We start from the raw sequence: 17,947 nt of genomic DNA on the forward strand, positions 1-17,947 counted from the left end.
GTTTTACTACAAACTTCTAATAAGGAAATGATTTCATCAGTTGATTAGCTGCAGCTTCCAGACGAGAGGTGTCTGGTAATTCAGCCTCAGACGTCCGGATGGAATTCTATTTTTACATTGGTAATGATGTAACGCTGTCCCTCTGTTACACTATTACATGGTATCTGACATTATTTCCATCAATTTCATTATCTGCCGTGTAATTGAAGCTTTGGGAATTTTCCAGCCTCACGTTCGTTATTTCCCTCTAACCTGTAACTTTTCATTCCCCATAAGGGAAATAAGGCGCGGAGGCTTTATTATACGTATCATAGAAAATTATAGAATCAATTACCCGTCCCTCAGCTGATCATTAGCTGCTGTGTCTGTTCTATTCCTGTACAGATGAAACAGCTCAGTTCTGTATGACAAAAACTTTCTGTTATCAATGTCCTTTATGTCAGTGAATGCAAATACAGTATACAAGTGTCCAAACAGCATCTAAATGTAATAAAAATATATACTGACAGTATACAAGTGTTCAACCAGCATATAGATGTAATAAAAATATATACTGACAGTATACAAGTGTCCAAACAGCATCTAAATGTAATAAAAATATATACTGACTGTATACAAGTGTCCAACCAGCATATAGATGTAAAAGACATTAGACAAACAATATACAAGTGTACAAATACCATGTAAATATAAAAGACACGAAGATGATGGTCTTCAGGCCGTAGCAGTGACATGATAGTGGCGGTTGCATAATGAAGGCAGCAGCAGCCGTACACAACGGAATGGTTGCCATATTGCAGCAGTGGAATGACTGCGGCGCTGGCATGGAGGCATGATGGCAGGCAGTAACAGTGGCAAGATGTGTCACCACTAGCAAGGCCAGATCTATTCATTGGCCCCAGCGGGTGGAGTGTGAAAAATTTTCCCAATCCAGACTTGGTTCATTTAGCCAAAAGCAATGGTGGAGGTCAACTCGATCTCTTTGGGTGTCATCACGCCCCCTGCGGTGCTGAAAACCCTCTCCAAGATGACACTGGAGGCTGAGCAAGAGAGAAGATAGAAAGCATGCTGTGCCAGTTCAGGCCACTGTTCCAGAAATCCATGAGGTCAAGGAACAGGGTAAGAGACACAGACTGGCCACAGTTTAGGTAGGCCTGAGGTGGGAGTTGTTAGCTTGCTGACTGGCCTCAGCCGAGCGCAGCACATGGTAAAACTGCTCCATCATTTTGAGGAGACAGAAATGTCGGCTGCTGCTGCTGCTCGTGGCAGTGGATGACTCTTTGTCAGGTGTCACACAGTCTTAGGTACGTGGGCATGCAATTGTCTACCTTTGAGACCCTTGTATGTGCTTAGCAGTCAGGGTGAGCTCTTAGGGTTTTATAGGGGTCACCTATATGCTCCATAGTTTGGGATCAAGCCAGTCGGACGTTTATCCATAACTTCCAGCTATCTGCAACATCATCCGTGACAGTCTCGCTTGCCTGGACAGTCTCCATGACTTTGCCAGGACCTTGCACAAGCCAGTGTACTTAATTAAAAAATGTTGCACCATTTAGTTATAGTGCCATGCAGGGAGTACCTTATTTCCCCCAGGTTCACGGTGGCCAGAATGTTGTGCCTGTTTTCTCTGACCACGTTGTCTAGTTGGAATCTTCAAGGTAACAGAGGGTGAGATGATTAGCTGCTTGATGTTCTTTCGCAACTGCTTGCTGGTGTGGATACTCTCGCCCAGGCAAATTAGCTCCAACATGGCGGGGCAACGCTTGAATTGACGCGTGATAGAAAGGAGGCATAATGCAAGCAACAGTGTGTGCTGCTGCTGTTATAGACATGTGGGCATCCATGGAGGAGGTGGATAAGGTGTGGGATACTAGCAGACACAATTGTGGGGGGATGTCTAAAGGACCTGGCCTCATTGCCAGGATGCTGCCTTGCCGCTGCCGCAAAAAACATTGACCCAATGGGCCATGAAAGACATGTATTGTTCCTGTCCGTAAGAGTTGCCCCAGTTAACCCAGCACAGCGAGAATTGCAGAGAGCGGACAATGTTGGCTTTTTGGGAGAAATACAGTATTATATAGCACTATATTCTCAATCTTCGTTATATTCTAGCAATACAACCATTAGGAACCTAGCTCTAAGTTGAATTCGCAATGCGATTACAACTTAGTCAAATTTGTGACACTGCAGCTTCAGAATGAATCTAAGATGGATGCTGTCCTTGCTTTTTGATAGGAGGTGGGAGGGTCTGGGAGGGAGGGTCTGCTGCTGATTGGCTGGAATGTGTCTGCTGACTGTGAGGTACAGGGTCAAAGTTTGCTCAATGATGATGTATAGGGGGCGGACCGAACATCACATATGTTCGCCCGCCGCGGCGAACGCGAACAAGCTATGTTCGCCGGGAACTGTTCGCCGGCGAATAGTTCGGGACATCTCTACTCTTTATTGCTGCTGCCATCACCCTTCTTCTCTGATGTTGCCTCCTTCTTAGCATTTAGCTCCCAGGTCCTGTCCAGCACACAATTGTCATAGGAGTCTTCACCTTTCCTGCTGCTTCTATCAGACTGTGGGATATTATGGTAGGTTCTTTGGTCCCCCTCCATTGCTCTACATTTGCCCCGACTGCCCCTGTCACTGCCCCCATTTCAAATAACGCGGCTCCAGGTGGGGTCTGCAGCTTCCCCCTCAGGACAGTACAAACGCTGACTGCTCTCAAACAAGTCGTCAACAGAGAGAATACCTTGATTATATGCCATAGGTCATGGTGGGGTTTTCTTGCCATTTCTTAGGAAAAAGGAAGCTGCAACCATTAGAAAGGAGTAGTGAAGACCCAGAGGACTCCACTGAATGTCTTTGCAAGGAGGAGGAAGAAGGAATGCTGTGACCCTGGCTCCACGGCATGGTGTCAGACTCCTAAGCTACCTCTTTTTCATTCTGCTGTGACTGAGAGGAGGAAAGAGCCATTCAATCCACAATCTTATCCTCTTTCTCCTCAATGTTAATGGTGCGCATTTCCAAAGCCAGCAGCGACAACTGCGGACTACTACTACTACAATTTCTACAACAACTTCTACTAAAACCTTCCCCCCAAAAAAATTATTGGAACTGTTTGGAGACAGAAATAAACGGAAATGGATTTAGGTCTAATTTCATTATTACTCACAGATAATTTTGTGTGCTACTCTGTGTATTGGTGTAGTAATCACTATATGCTCGTTTGAATATACTCCCTCCCAAAAAACACTGTGTGGAGATTGAAATTCAGGAAAACTGATTTTGTCCAAAATTCATTTTCAATGACAGATAATTTTGTGCACTAACCAGTGTATTGGTGTAGTGATTACTTATATGTTGGTTTAATTCAATTACACCCCCCAAGAAAAAAATGTATTCAAACTTTGTACAGATTGAATAAACGGAAATGGATGATTGAGGCCTGATGCTTAATTTCATGTTATCCCTCACAGGTAAATTGTTCCGTTACCTTGTGTATTGGTTGATCACATTTATGCTGCCTTAATTAAATTGAACAAGTCCCCCAAAAAGTAAAATTACTAATGTGCGGAGATGGAATCAACCAAAACGTTTGATTGAAACCTGATGCTTAATTTTACGTTATCCCTCATGGGTAAATGCTTGCATTACCCTGTGTATTGGTGTACTGATTACCTAAACGCTGCTTTAATTAAATTGAACAAGTCTCAACAAAAAAATTCCAACCGTGTAGACCTTTGCTAATTTTTCCCAATAACTTTTTCAAAAATTGAACTGAATCTTGAGTGGTTTGCCTATCTGTAATCTCTGTTATCATACTGACCAGCAGAATAAAGGTAATGTGGTCATGTTTTCCACTTGGTATACAACACATTAATAAAAAGCAGTGACAGACATGCTGCCTTTTTTAATCCTTGTTCCCAAAAAGTGAAATAAAATGTAATCGAAAAATTATATTAACCCCAAAATAGAACCATCAATGATGATAGTTTTGTGAACTCATGCTGCAAAAAAAAAAAAAAACTCACACCCATAGAGAGAAATATAAGCAAATGTATGGTTCTCAGAGAATGGTTATACTGGTACCTCAGAGGCTGTTCAAAAGCAACATGGTGCCCATAAACTAAGCCATCAAAATTTGCATAGCAACACCCTGCCTCAAACCCAAACAGCACTTTACATCCACATTTATGGCATTTCAGTACCCAATAGACCCTGCCTAACTATTTAAGTAATGTGGTGTTGCACAAAGTGGGCAGAACATACTGGGCACTTAAATGTCATATCTGTGGAAAACTTGTAATTTTCATTTTGCATGGTCCACACTAGAGATGAGTGAATCGAAGTTGATGAAGTGGAATTCGATCCACATTTCATGAAAAATTCGATTTGCACCGAATCCGAATTTTCTGACGCTTCGTAGCAACAAATTTTTTGGTGTGTATAACTGGAATAAAATAATAAAATAAATGGGAGCTGGTGTTGCGAGCAGTCAAGCTCCTGGCTCAGAGACCATTGAGGAGGACATCAGTGACGTGCAGACAGTACTCGATGATCATGTAGCCGCAATTGGGAGCCGGGTGACGAAGGGGCTTCATCATCATTGGGAGAAGAGGGTGGCAGCTTGCGCGTGAGGCAGTGGCGGAGCCAGCAAGTTGGTATCGTGGCCGTGAGTCAGCAGTAGAGTTGAGCGAACCCGAACTGTAAAGTTCGGGTTCGTACCAAACTTTAGGTTTTTCGGCACCCGGACCCGAACCCGAACATTTATGTAAAAGTTTAGGTTCGGTGTTCGGCGCTTCCTTGGCGCTTTTTGAAAGGCTGCACAGCAGCCAATCAACAGGCGTCATACTACTTGCCCCAAAAAGCCATCACAGCCATGCCTACTATTGGCATGGCTGTGATTGGCCAACTGCAGCATGTGACCCAGCCTTTATTTAAGCTGGAGTCACGTAGCGCCGCCCGTCACTCTGCTCGGATTAGTGTAGGGAGAGGCTGCAGCTGCTGTGAGGGAGAGATCAGGGAGAAATCTTATCAAGAACTGGTTTATGTACTCAGCGAGCTACAGAAAAAGTGTTTTGTGGGTGCAGTGCACAATTTTTTTAAGCCTGCCCTGAGCCAACTACTGCTGAAAACAAACTTTTTTTACTTCAGTTTGTCAATATCAATACATGATCGGCAGCCATTTTATGCAACGATAGTGCACCAGCACAGGCTATCTGCAAGTCCAGAAATACAGCTTTGGCATACTGGGGTGAAAAAAGCCTCTGATATACTGCACATCTGGGATTAGACAAGCATAAGTGACTGTCACATTTAGGACAGAAATACAGCTTTTTGGTTAGGGTGAAAAAACTCTCTAATGTACTGCACATCTGGGATTACACGTGCATAAGTGACTCTCACATTTAGGACAGAAATACAGCTTTTTGATTAGGGTGAAAAAACCCTCAAAAAAACTGGACATCTGGGATTAGGCAAGCATAAGTGACTGTCACATTTAGGCCAGAAATACAGCTTTTTGATTAGGGTGGAAAAACCCCTCTAATATACTGCACATCTGGGATTAGACAAGCAAAAGTGACTGTCACATTTAGGCCAGAAATACGGCTTTTTAGTTACTGGGGTAAAAAAAACCTCTAATATACTGCACATCTGGGATTAGACAAACATAAGTGACTGTCACATTTAGGACAGAAATACAGCTTTTTGATTAGGGTGAAAAAACCCTCTAAAAAAACTGGACATCTGGGATTAGACAAGCATAAGTGACTGTCACATTTAGGCCAGAAATGCAGCTTTTTGGTTAGGGTGAAAAACCCCTCTAATATACTGCACATCTGGGATTAGACAAGCAAAAGTGACTGTCACATTTAGGCCAGAAATACTGCTTTTTGGTTACTGGGGTAAAAAAACCCTCTAATATACTGCACATCTGGAATTAGACAAGCAAAAGTGACTGTCACATTTAGGCCAGAAATACGGCTTTTTAGTTACTGGGGTGAAAAAACCCTCTAATATACTGCACATCTGGGATTAGACAAGCATAAGTGACTGTCACATTTAGGCCAGAAATACGGCTTTTGGTTACTGGGGTGAAAAAAGCCTCTGTTATACTGCATATCTGGGATAAGACATGCATAAGTGAGTGTCACATTTAGGCCACAAATACCGCTGTCATATAGAGTAAAAATAAAAAAAATAGAGTGCAAAATCCTACATCAGGGTTTATATTGACTTAACCACTTTTTACTTTGCTTTGTGAACGCTAACTATGAGGCAAACATCTAATAAGGGACTGTCACGAGGGTATCAAGAGCCACGTCTGACTCCGTTATACCCGGGGTCAGGAGGTCGCAGCGGGTGGCTGCGCGCTCTATATCACAAAGAAACGTTGTTTCTTTGTGATTGTTTTCTGTGTTTGCCTTGCTATCCTTTTTGTCTCAATCAGGGATCCGTAGCTTCTCCTCCTCAGCTGTTTCTTGTCTGACCACTCCCAACCTCCTTATATTCTCCCCTCACTCTTCTCTAGTTGCCAGTTATAGAGCTTCCTGCCTGGACATCTATACTGACCCACTGGAGTGGTGAATCCTGTTTGTCGTTCCAGAGTGCTTCCCTCCGGATCCCTGTTGGGCTTCTTGTTGTCTCCCGTTGTCGCCCACCTGGGATTATATGTTGAGTTTGTATTGTCTGTCCTTCCCTTGGTGTTTTCCTTTAGAGCTAGTGGTGCAGGACTAGTGTTCCCACCGCCCTGTTCACTATCTAGGGCTCAGCTTAGGGAAAGCCATGGCTTTAGGCATGTGATCGGCGTACGGGTGAGGAACCCGTCTAGGGACGTCAGGGCAGCCAGGTGCCAGCCGCTAGGTGAGTCAGGGGTCACCATCTTCCCTCTCACTTGGGCAGGGCCTGCCTTGTTCCCTCCCTCTGTGTCACGTATGTGATAGCCACGCCGACCGTGATATTATAACTGGCCATTACTTTTTGAGAAAAAAAAAAAAAAAAAATTATTATTTTTTTTTTTTTTTTTTCTCTACTTAGAATCCAATATGGATCCTATTGCTGCCTTGGCAAAACAGCTTCAAGGTCTGTCTTTGGAGGTGGCAGGATTGAAGGCGTCTGTCCTCCAACGACAGCAGCAAATACAGCAGACCGCACCCCCAGAGGTTGCTATGGGTAACCAGGTTGTTACAGAACCCAAGGTTGTTCTTCCTGACAGATTTTCTGGGGGAAGGGACAAATTTGCGACGTTCCGTGAGGCCTGCAAATTATACTTTAAGTTGCGCCCTTACTCCTCAGGTAATGAAGAACAGCGGGTTGGGGTTGTCATTTCCCTGCTTCAGGGGGACCCACAATCCTGGGCGTTCTCATTACCCCCTGGTTCCCAGGCTCTCCAGTCAGTGGAGGGATTTTTTGGGGCTTTGGGGCTCATATATGATGACCCTGACCGAGTCGCCCTGGCTGAGTCGAAGTTACGGAGACTCCTACAGGGAGATCGGTCAGCAGAGGAATATTGCTCGGAGTTCCGTAGGTGGGCTACGGATACTCAGTGGAACGATCCGGCTCTCAGGAGTCAGTTCTGCTCTGGGTTATCTGAAAGGGTTAAGGATGCACTGGCGCTGTATGAGACCCCCCTTTCCCTTGATGCTGTTATGTCCCTCTCTATCAGAATAGATAGGCGTCTTAGGGAGAGATCGAAAATTCCTGAGCAATTGGTTACCTCTCCCAAGCAACAATTAGTCTGTACTGACTTAGATGAGCCTATGCAGCTAGGCGGAACTTCTCGTCAGGTCCGTCCTCCTGAGGTTCGCCGTAGGGGGGGGGCTTGTTTTTTCTGTGGGGGGAAGGGTCATTTCATTAATATCTGTCCCTCCGTTCTCAAAAACAAAAGACCGTCGGAAAACTACTAACCCCAGGCTGTGCGGAGGATGTCAGCCGGGGGGTATACGTTTCCTCCATACGAACATCTCAATTTGTGTTACCAGCGGTTATTGTTTTTGGTGTTAAGACGGAGTCTATTTCTTTTTTTCTAGACAGTGGAGCAGGGGTAAATTTGATAGATGCCCATTTTGCCCGCACTATGGGTTTGTCTCTCTGTACGCTGCAGAGACCTATTCCCGTATTCGCTATAGACTCGGCTCCTCTGTCTCAGAGAAACCTCACCCACATTGTTCATAATTTACACCTTCGGGTAGGGGACCACCATAATGAGTGTCTTTCATGTTACGTTCTGGAGGGACTTCCCTCTCCTATGGTATTGGGTCTTCCCTGGTTGGTAGCGCACAATCCAGTGGTGGATTGGCAGGCCAGGGAGATATTGGAGTGGAGTGAGCATTGCAGAGAGAATTGCTTAAATAACAATTGCTTAATCGCCTCCATAGCTTCCCTACCTACATTTATTTCGGACTTTGAGGACGTTTTTTCTGAAAAGGGTTGTCAGAAGCTACCACCTCATCGTCCATATGATTGCCCGGTTAACCTGATTCCCGGTGCAAAATTACCCAAGTCCAGGTTGTATAATCTTTCGGGTCCCGAGAGACAAGCCATGAAAGATTATATCTCCGAAAGTCTGGCTAAGGGACACATCAGACCCTCTTCTTCACCCGTGGCTACAGGGTTTTTCTTTGTTAAAAAGAAAGATGGGGGCCTGCGTCCTTGCCTAGATTTCCGTGAGCTAAACCAGATAACCATCCGAGACCCATACCCTCTTCCTCTCATTCCTGACCTTTTTAATCAGATTGCGGGTGCTAGGTGGTTCTCCAAACTTGATCTTAGGGGGGCCTACAATCTGATTCGTATCAGGGAAGGGGATGAGTGGAAGACAGCTTTTAACACCCCTGAGGGGCATTATGAAAATCTAGTTATGCCTTTCGGTCTGACCAATGCCCCCGCTGTCTTCCAACATTTCGTGAATGATATTTTTAGTCATCTCATCGGCAGGTTTGTAGTCATATACCTAGATGATATCTTAATTTATTCGGCTGATCTGAAATCACATGAGGTGCATGTCAGGCAAGTACTGCAGGTTCTACGGACGAATAAATTATATGCGAAAATTGAAAAATGTGTCTTCGCCGTTCAGGAAATACAGTTCCTGGGATATCTATTATCTGCTTCAGGTTTCCGTATGGATCCTGGGAAGGTCCAGGCAATTTTAGATTGGGATCTTCCTGAGAACCTTAAAGCCCTACAACGGTTTTTGGGTTTCGCAAATTTCTATAGAAAGTTCATTAAAAATTATTCAGTGATCGTTAAACCCCTTACCGACATGACTAGGAAGGGGACTGATTTTTCTAAATGGTCTGACGCCGCTAAAAATGCATTTTCCTCTCTAAAGGAGAGGTTTACCTCGGCACCTGTTCTAATTCAACCTGATATCTCCCAGCCTTTTATTGTTGAGGTAGATGCGTCAGAGGTGGGAGTGGGGGCTGTATTATCTCAGGGTCCGTCTCCTGGCAAATGGCGCCCTTGCGCTTTCTTTTCCAAAAAATTATCTTCTGCAGAGAAGAACTATGATGTTGGAAATAGGGAACTGTTGGCGATTAAGCTGGCGCTTGAAGAGTGGCGTCACTTCTTAGAGGGAGCAATCCACCCTGTCACAGTGATTACGGATCACAAAAACCTTCTGTACCTAGAATCGGCTAAGCGTCTCACCCCTAGACAAGCTAGGTGGTCGCTATTCTTTACCAGATTTAACTTTGTAATCACCTATCGTCCTGGGGCAAAAAATACCAAGGCAGACGCGTTATCTCGTAGTTTTCCTGGAAGGGGTAATGCTAGTGATCCGGTACCTATTTTACAAAGAGGAGTGGTTGTCTCTGCTGTACACTCTGTTCTAGAGGGAAAGGTGTTAGAGGCCCAGGGGGACGCCCCGGCCTCTTGCCCCTCAGAGAAATTGTTTGTACCGTTAAACCTGCGTCATGAATTATTAAAAGAACATCATAATTCGGCACTTGCTGGGCACCCGGGTAGTAAAGCAACCTTGGAGCTATTATCTCGTCGTTTTTGGTGGCCAAGGTTGCGTCAGGATGTAATAGATTTCGTGTCTACTTGCTCTACTTGTGCACGCGCGAAAGTCTCTCATACACATCCAGCAGGGTCTTTATTGCCTCTTTTTATCCCCAATAGGCCATGGACACATCTGTCTATGGATTTCATCACTGACTTACCGTTGTCTGCGGGTAAAACAGTTATTTTGGTAGTAGTAGACAGGTTTAGCAAAATGGTACACTTTATTGCGCTACCCGCACTTCCTAATGCTAAAACTCTTGCTCAGGTGTTTATCAGTGAAATCGTGAAGCTTCACGGGGTCCCTTCCGATGTGGTTTCGGATCGGGGAACCCAGTTTATTTCTAAGTTTTGGAAAGCTTTTTGTTCCCGTTTGGGGGTACACTGTCCTTTTCCTCAGCTTTCCATCCTCAGTCGAATGGACAGACTGAGCGTACCAACCAAAACCTAGAAACATATTTAAGGTGTTTTGTGTCTGAAAATCAAGAGTTGTGGTCATCATATTTACCGTTAGCTGAGTTTGCCATAAATAATCATTATCAGGAGTCCACTGGCAAGTCACCATTCCTTGGTGCATACGGTTTTCACCCCCAATTTTGTACTTTCAAAGAGGGGGGGTCTTCTGGGGTTCCCGAAGAGGAAAGGTTTTCTTCATCTCTTTCTTCGGTATGGCAGAAGGTGCAAGTTAACTTGAAAAAGATGAGTGGTAAATATAAATGCATGGCCGATAATAAACGGTCGCCAGGTCCCGACCTAGGAGTGAATGACTATGTGTGGTTGTCTACTAGGAATATTAAGTTGAAGGTTCCCTCTTGGAAACTGGGTCCTAGGTTCATTGGTCCTTATAAAATAGTAGCCGTCATTAACCCTGTGGCTTTTCGCCTGGAGCTACCTCAGACTTTTAAGATCCATAACGTCTTCCATAAATCATTACTTAAGAAGTATGTTCCACCTCTAGAACCATCACCGCCGCCACCTCCTCCTGTTATTGTGGATGGTAATCTGGAGTTTCAGATAGCCAGAATTGTTGATTCTCGTCGGGTCCGCCGCTCTCTTCAGTATCTGGTGCATTGGAGGGGTTATGGTCCCGAGTAAAGAATGTGGGTTCCAGCGTCAGAGGTAAACGCCAACAAGTTAATTCAGGCTTTCCATGCCTCTCATCCGGAGAGACCCGGTCCTGAGTGTCCGGAGGCCCCTCGTGAAAGGGGGGGTACTGTCACGAGGGTATCAAGAGCCACGTCTGACTCCGTTATACCCGGGGTCAGGAGGTCGCAGCGGGTGGCTGCGCGCTCTATATCACAAAGAAACGTTGTTTATTTGTGATTGTTTTCTGTGTTTGCCTTGCTATCCTTTTTGTCTCAATCAGGGATCCATAGCTTCTCCTCCTCAGCTGTTTCTTGTCTGACCACTCCCAACCTCCTTATATTCTCCCCTCACTCTTCTCTAGTTGCCAGTTATAGAGCTTCCTGCCTGGACATCTATACTGACCCACTGGAGTGGTGAATCCTGGTTGTCGTTCCAGAGTGCTTCCCTCCGGATCCCTGTTGGGCTTCTTGTTGTCTCCCGTTGTCGCCCACCTGGGATTATATGTTGAGTTTGTATTGTCTGTCCTTCCCTTGGTGTTTTCCTTTAGAGCTAGTGGTGCAGGACTAGTGTTCCCACCGCCCTGTTCACTATCTAGGGCTCAGCTTAGGGAAAGCCAGGGCTTTAGGCACGTGATCGGCGTATGGGTGAGGAACCCGTCTAGGGACGTCAGGGCAGCCAGGTGCCAGCCGCTAGGTGAGTCAGGGGTCACCATCTTCCCTCTCACTTGGGCAGGGCCTGCCTTGTTCCCTCCCTCTGTGTCACGTATGTGATAGCCACGCCGACCGTGATAGGGACGCGGTCATGGTCGTGGTGTTGGTGGAGCCTCTGGTGCAGGGAGAGGACGTGGCCGTTCTGCCACAGCTACACGTCCTACTGAACATACTACCTCAGGTCCCAGTAGCCGCCAGAATCTACAGCGATATTTGGTCGGGCCAAATGCCGTTCTAAGGATGGTAAGGCCTGAGCAAGTACAGGCGCTAGTCAATTGGGTGGCCGACAGTGAATCCAGCACGTTCACATTATCTCCCACCCAGTCTTCTGCAGAAAGCGCACAGGTGGCGCCTGAAACCCATGCCCATCAGTCTGTCACATCACCCCCGTGCATATCGGGAAACCTGTCTGAGCCTTAAGTCATGCAACAGTCTCTTATGCTGTTTGAAGACTCTGCTAGCAGGGTTTCCAAAAGGGCATCCACCTAGCCTTTCCCCAGGGCTGGAAGACATAGAATGCACTGACGCACAACCACTTATGTTTCCTGATGAGGACATGGGAATACCACCTCAGCACGTCTCTGATGATGACGAAACACAGGTGCCAACTGCTGCGTCTTTCTGCAGTGTGCAGACCGAAAAGGAGGTCAGGAAGGAAGACTGGGTGGAAGACGATGCAGGGGACGATGAGGTCCTAGACCCCACATGGAATGAAGGTCGTGCCACTGAATTTCAGAGTTCGGAGGAAGAGGCAGTGGGGAGACCGAGCCAACAGCGTAGCAAAAGCGGGAGCAGGGTGCAAAGGCAGAGCAGCCGTCGCCAAAACAGTTTGCCTGATACTGGCCACCGTCAACAGGGACTGAGCACACCAAAGGCAGCTTCAAGGAGTTTCCTGGCATGGCACTTCTTCACACAATGTGCTGAGGACAAGACTCGAGTGGTTTGCACGCTGTGCCATCAGAGCCTGAAGCGAGGCATTAACGTTCTGAACCTTAGCACAACCTGCATGACCAGGCATCTACATGCGAGACACGGGCTGCAGTGGAGTAAGCACCTTCAAAACCAAGAAAGGGCTCAGGCCCCTCCTACTCCCTCTTCTGCTGCTGCCTCTGCCTCTTCCTCCGCCTCTGGAGGAACGTTGGCACCTGCCGCCCAGCAAACAGAGGATGTGCCGCCAACAACACCCCCTCCGTCAGCAAGCATCTCCACCACGTCACACGGAAGCGTTCAGCTCTCCATCTCACAAACATTTGAGAGAAAGCATAAATTCCGACCTAGCTACCCTCGATCCCTGGCCCTGAATGCCAGCATTTCTAAACTGCTGGCCTTAGAAATGCTGTCATTCAGGCTGGTGGAGACGGACAGCTTTAAACAGCTCATGTCGCTTGCTGTCTCACAGTACGTCGTTCCCAGCCGCCACTACTTCTCCAGGAGAGCCGTGCCCTCCCTGCACAACCAAGTATCGGATAAAATCAAGTGTGCACTGCGCAACGCCATCTGTGGCAAGGTCCACCTAACCACAGATACGTGGATCAGTAAGCATTGCCAGGGACGCTATATCTCCCTAACTGCACACTGGGTAAATGTAGTGGCGGCTGGGCCCCAGGCGGAGAGCTGTTTGGCGCACGTCCTTCCGCCGCCAAGGATCGCAGGGAATCATTCTTTGCCTCCTGTTGCCTCCTCTTCCTACTCGGCTTCCTCCTCCTCTTCTACCACCTCCTCATCCGGTCAGCGACAGACCTTCACCACCAACTTCAGCACAGCCAGGGGTAAACGTCAGCAGGCCATTCTGAAACTGATGTGTTTGGGGGACAGGCCCCACACCGCGCAGGAGTTGTGGCGGGGTATAGAACAACAGACCGACGAGTGGTTGCTGCCAGTGGGCCTCAAGCCCAGCCTAGTGGTGTGCGATAATGGGCAAAATCTCGTTGCAGCTCTGGCCTGGCGCATGTGCTGAATTTGGTGGTGCAGAAATTCATTCACAACTACCCCGACATGTCAGAGCTGCTGCATAAAGTGCGGGCCGTCTGTGCGCGCTTCCGGCGTTCTCATCCTGCCGCCGCTTGTCGGTCTGCTCTACAGCGTAACTTCAGCCTTCCCGCTCACCGCCTCATATGCGATGTGCCCACCAGGTGGAACTCCACCTTGCACATGCTGGACAGACTGTGCGAGCAGCAGCAGGCCATAATGGAGTTTCAGCTGCAGCACGCACGGTGAGTCGCACTGCGGAACAGCACCACTTCACCACCAATGACTGGGCCTCCATGCGAGACCTATGTGCCCTGTTGCGCTGTTTCGAGTACTCCACCAACATGGCCAGTGGCGATGACGCCGTTATCAGCGTTACAATACCACTTCTATGTCTCCTTGAGAAAACACTTAGGGCGATGATGGAAGAGGATGTGGCCCAGGACGAGGAGGAGGAAAAGGAGTCATGTCTAACACTTTCAGGCCAGTCTTTTAGAAGTGATTCAGAAAGAGGATTTTTGCTACAGCAGAGGCCAGGTACAAATTTGGCCAGCCAGGGCCCACTACTGGAGGAGGAGGAGGAGGAGGATGAGGAGGAGGATGGGGATGAAGCATGTTCACAGCGGGGTGGTATCCAACGTAGCTCGGGCCCATCACTGGTGCGTGGCTGGGGGGATACGGAGGACGCAGACGATACGCCTCCCACAGAGGACAGCTTGTCCTTACCTCTGGGCAGCCTGGCACACATGAGCGACTACATGCTGCAGTGCCTGCGCAACGACTGCAGAGTTGCCCACATTTTAACGTGTGCTGACTACTGGGTGGCCACACTGCTGGATCCCCGTTACAAAGACAATGTGCCGTCCTTAATTCCCTCACTGGAGCGTGATCGGAAAATGCGCGACTACAGGCGCACGCTGGTAGACACGCTCCTGAGAGCATTCCTGACTGACGCCGGTGGAAAAGTGGAAGCACAAGGCAAAGGCAGGGGAGGAGTAGGAGGTCGCCAACGCAGCTGTGTCAGCGCCAGCACCTCAGAAGGCAAGGTTATCATGGCCAACATGTGGAAAAGCTTTGTCACCTCGCCGCAACAACCGGCTCCAACTGCTGATATGGAGCGTGTTAGCAGGAGGCAGCATTTGAACAACATGGTGGAACAGTACCTGTGCACACGCCTACACGTACTGACTGATGGTTCTGCCCCATTCAACTTCTGGGTCTCCAAATTGCCCACATGGCCAGAGCTTGCCCTGTATGCCTTGGAGGTGCTGGCCTGCCCTGCAGCCAGTGTACTCTCTGAACGTGTATTTAGCACGGCAGGAGGCGTCATTACAGACAGACGCAGCCGCCTGTCCACAGCCAACGTGGACAAGCTCACGTTCATTAAAATGAACCAGGCTTGGATCCCACAAGACTTGTCTGTACCTTGTGCAGAATAGACATTTCTACCACCATCAAACATACATTCTTGTACTCAAGTCAAGTGCAATGATTCTTTGTTTTATTTTTTTTTATTTGTCCCAATATTTTGGGGGCTACCCACCCCAATAAAAAAAAAAAAAAAAAACATTGTTGGCTACCTCCTCCATTGCTGCCTCCACCTACAACACCACATTCACCGCCTCCTCAACCTCTGACTCCATATCCACTTTCTTCTCTGAGTTGCAGGTTAATAATTTGTAATTTTTAGTTATTTTATTTCATTTTAAGTCATTTCCCTATCCACATTTGTTTGCAGAGCAGTTGCCATGCTCTTAAGCACATTTTTCCTGCCTTTTACATCCCTCTAGCGTTTTCAAGGACTATTTTAGAGCCATTTTAATGCAAAAAAGTGCCAATTTTAGTGTCCTAAGTTGAAAAAATTCTTATTTTCAATTGTTGGGTGACATTTTACCATTTTTGGCATATACAAACTCCTGCTGTGCCTGGGTGACAGGGGCCTAAATCTCTCAAAATCCTCTGTTGTATTGCTGGTGACATGAACCCCCTTTTGCCGTGAATGAACCCCTGCTGTGCCTGGGTGACAGGGGCCTAAATTTCTCAAAATCCTCTGTTGTATTGCTGGGTGACATGAACCCCCTTTTGCTGTGAATGAACCCCTGCTGTGCTTGGGTGACAGGGGCCTCATCCAACGGTGCTGAAGCTGAACGTGCTCCTGTCCAAGTTGCTGGTGCTGCAGTCCCACCCTTTCCAAGTGGTGGACTATGCATTTTTCAGAGAACTGATGGCTTGTGCCGAGCCAAGGTGGAGAGTCCCAAGCCGTCATTTCTTTGCCAAAAAGGCACTACCAGCCCTGCACACCTATGTAGAACAGAAGGTGGGCCAATCCTTGAGCCTGTCGGTGTCTGCCAAAGTGTATGGCAGCGCCGACGTGTGGAGCTGTAGCTACGGTCAAGGACAATATATGTCCTTTATGACCCACTGGCTGAATGTGGTTCCTGCCCAGCCAAACCAGCAACTTGGCCAGGTGATGCTGTTTCGGCCTCCACGTTCTCATGCCATTGGTCTTGTGACAATGTCCGCCTCTGACTTCTCATCCTCCACCGTGTCCTCAGCCTCCACTGCAGGGACAATTCACAGTGCCCCTTCAGCATACCTCATGTGCAGGGCACGGCGATGCAACGCTGTTCTGCACCTAGTTTTCCTGGGCAACCACACAGGGGAGGAACTGCTGCACTTCATTCTGCAAGAATTTGAATCCTGGCTTTCTCCGCGACAACTCAAAATCGTAACCATGGTGACCGACAACAGGAAGAACATGGTGTCAGTGCTGCATCAAGGAAGGATAAGTCATGCGCCCTGAATGGCACACGTGATCAATCTGGTTGTCAAGCATTTCCTCAGGTCTTCCACCCATCTGCAAGACATCCTAAAAATGGACAGGAAACTTTGCATGCACTTTAGCCACTCGTACACCGTAAAGCACACCCTCCTTGAGCTGAAGTGGCAGAACGGCACCCCCCAACATATTCTGATATGTGAAGGTTCCACCCGTTGGAATCCCACCCTCCAAATGTTGGACCAACTATACGAACAGAGAAAGGCAATAGATGATTTATTGATGATCCAAGCGGACAGGAGTACCCCCGTGTGTAACTTCGATGTCAGCCAGTGGCAGCTCATGCATGACACCTGCCGTTTACTCAGGCCCTTTGAGGATGCCACGTTATTTGTCAGTCGCCAGGACTACGGGATGAACAACATCATTCTACTGCTTCATATCCTGGAACAGATGCTGGTAAATCTGCCTGGTCAGGGGACTGTAGATGTGGCGCCTACATCTCACGGCTACAGGAGCCCTGTGGGGGCTGAACTGGAGAAGGAGGAGGACATTGGAGCACAAGTGCAGCGAACACCAATTCCAAGGGCCTCTTTTGTAATGGTGGTGATGCCCAGGTGTAGGAATGGCCAAGTGGAATAGGGTGGCCTAAAATGTCCCTTTATGTTGTATAAGTATCACGGTGCTCCAACTTGGACACGGCTGGACCCCAGGCGTTGGTCCGAAGAAAGCAGAAAATAGGGGGGAATAGTTGAGGAATTTGAAGAAATTATTGAGTCCAGACCTTGTGGTGAAGTTGAATAGCAGCTTTACTTTATAAACTTTCATCAGACACAAACTTCCAGCTTTGACTTGGTCCCATCAGGCTTTAGCATTAAACTGTGGCAGGCAAACTTGTCTTAGCTACATCTGTTACTCTCTGGTTCTGCTGTACTGACAGGCTGACTGTATGACTTTGCTTCTTCTTTATGCTGCACAACGTTTGGTAGTCTGACTCTAAGTTTGGCCAGGGAACTTTCCTCCTGGCTCCTGAGGCTTTGGCCTCCATGTCCAACAGAGCTTAAGGTGCTGTAGCTGACTTGGCTTGGCTTGGCTTGGTTTGGGCACATCCAGCAGAGACGTGCCCAGTACACCCTTCTTCCCCTAGCAGGGGGGTAAGCTAGACTAACTAGAACTGGTCCCCACCCTTCCTGAAGGAAGTGGGACTAGCCCACTTCTCCACGGAGAGGGAGGCTAGAATGAAATGGAAAGCTCCATTCTACCTAACTGTAGCTCTGCCGTGTTTGCTGCAATCTGCTGGTGAACCAGGCACATTACACGTTAACATAACAGTAGCAAACATTAGAAATGCACAGTGTATTGGACCTGAAATAAATGCATTGATGACATGATATTAGACCATTTAAGA

Source organism: Bufo bufo, chromosome 1, assembly GCF_905171765.1.
Source record: "Bufo bufo chromosome 1, aBufBuf1.1, whole genome shotgun sequence".
In the NCBI taxonomy this organism is placed as follows: Eukaryota; Metazoa; Chordata; class Amphibia; order Anura; family Bufonidae; genus Bufo; species Bufo bufo.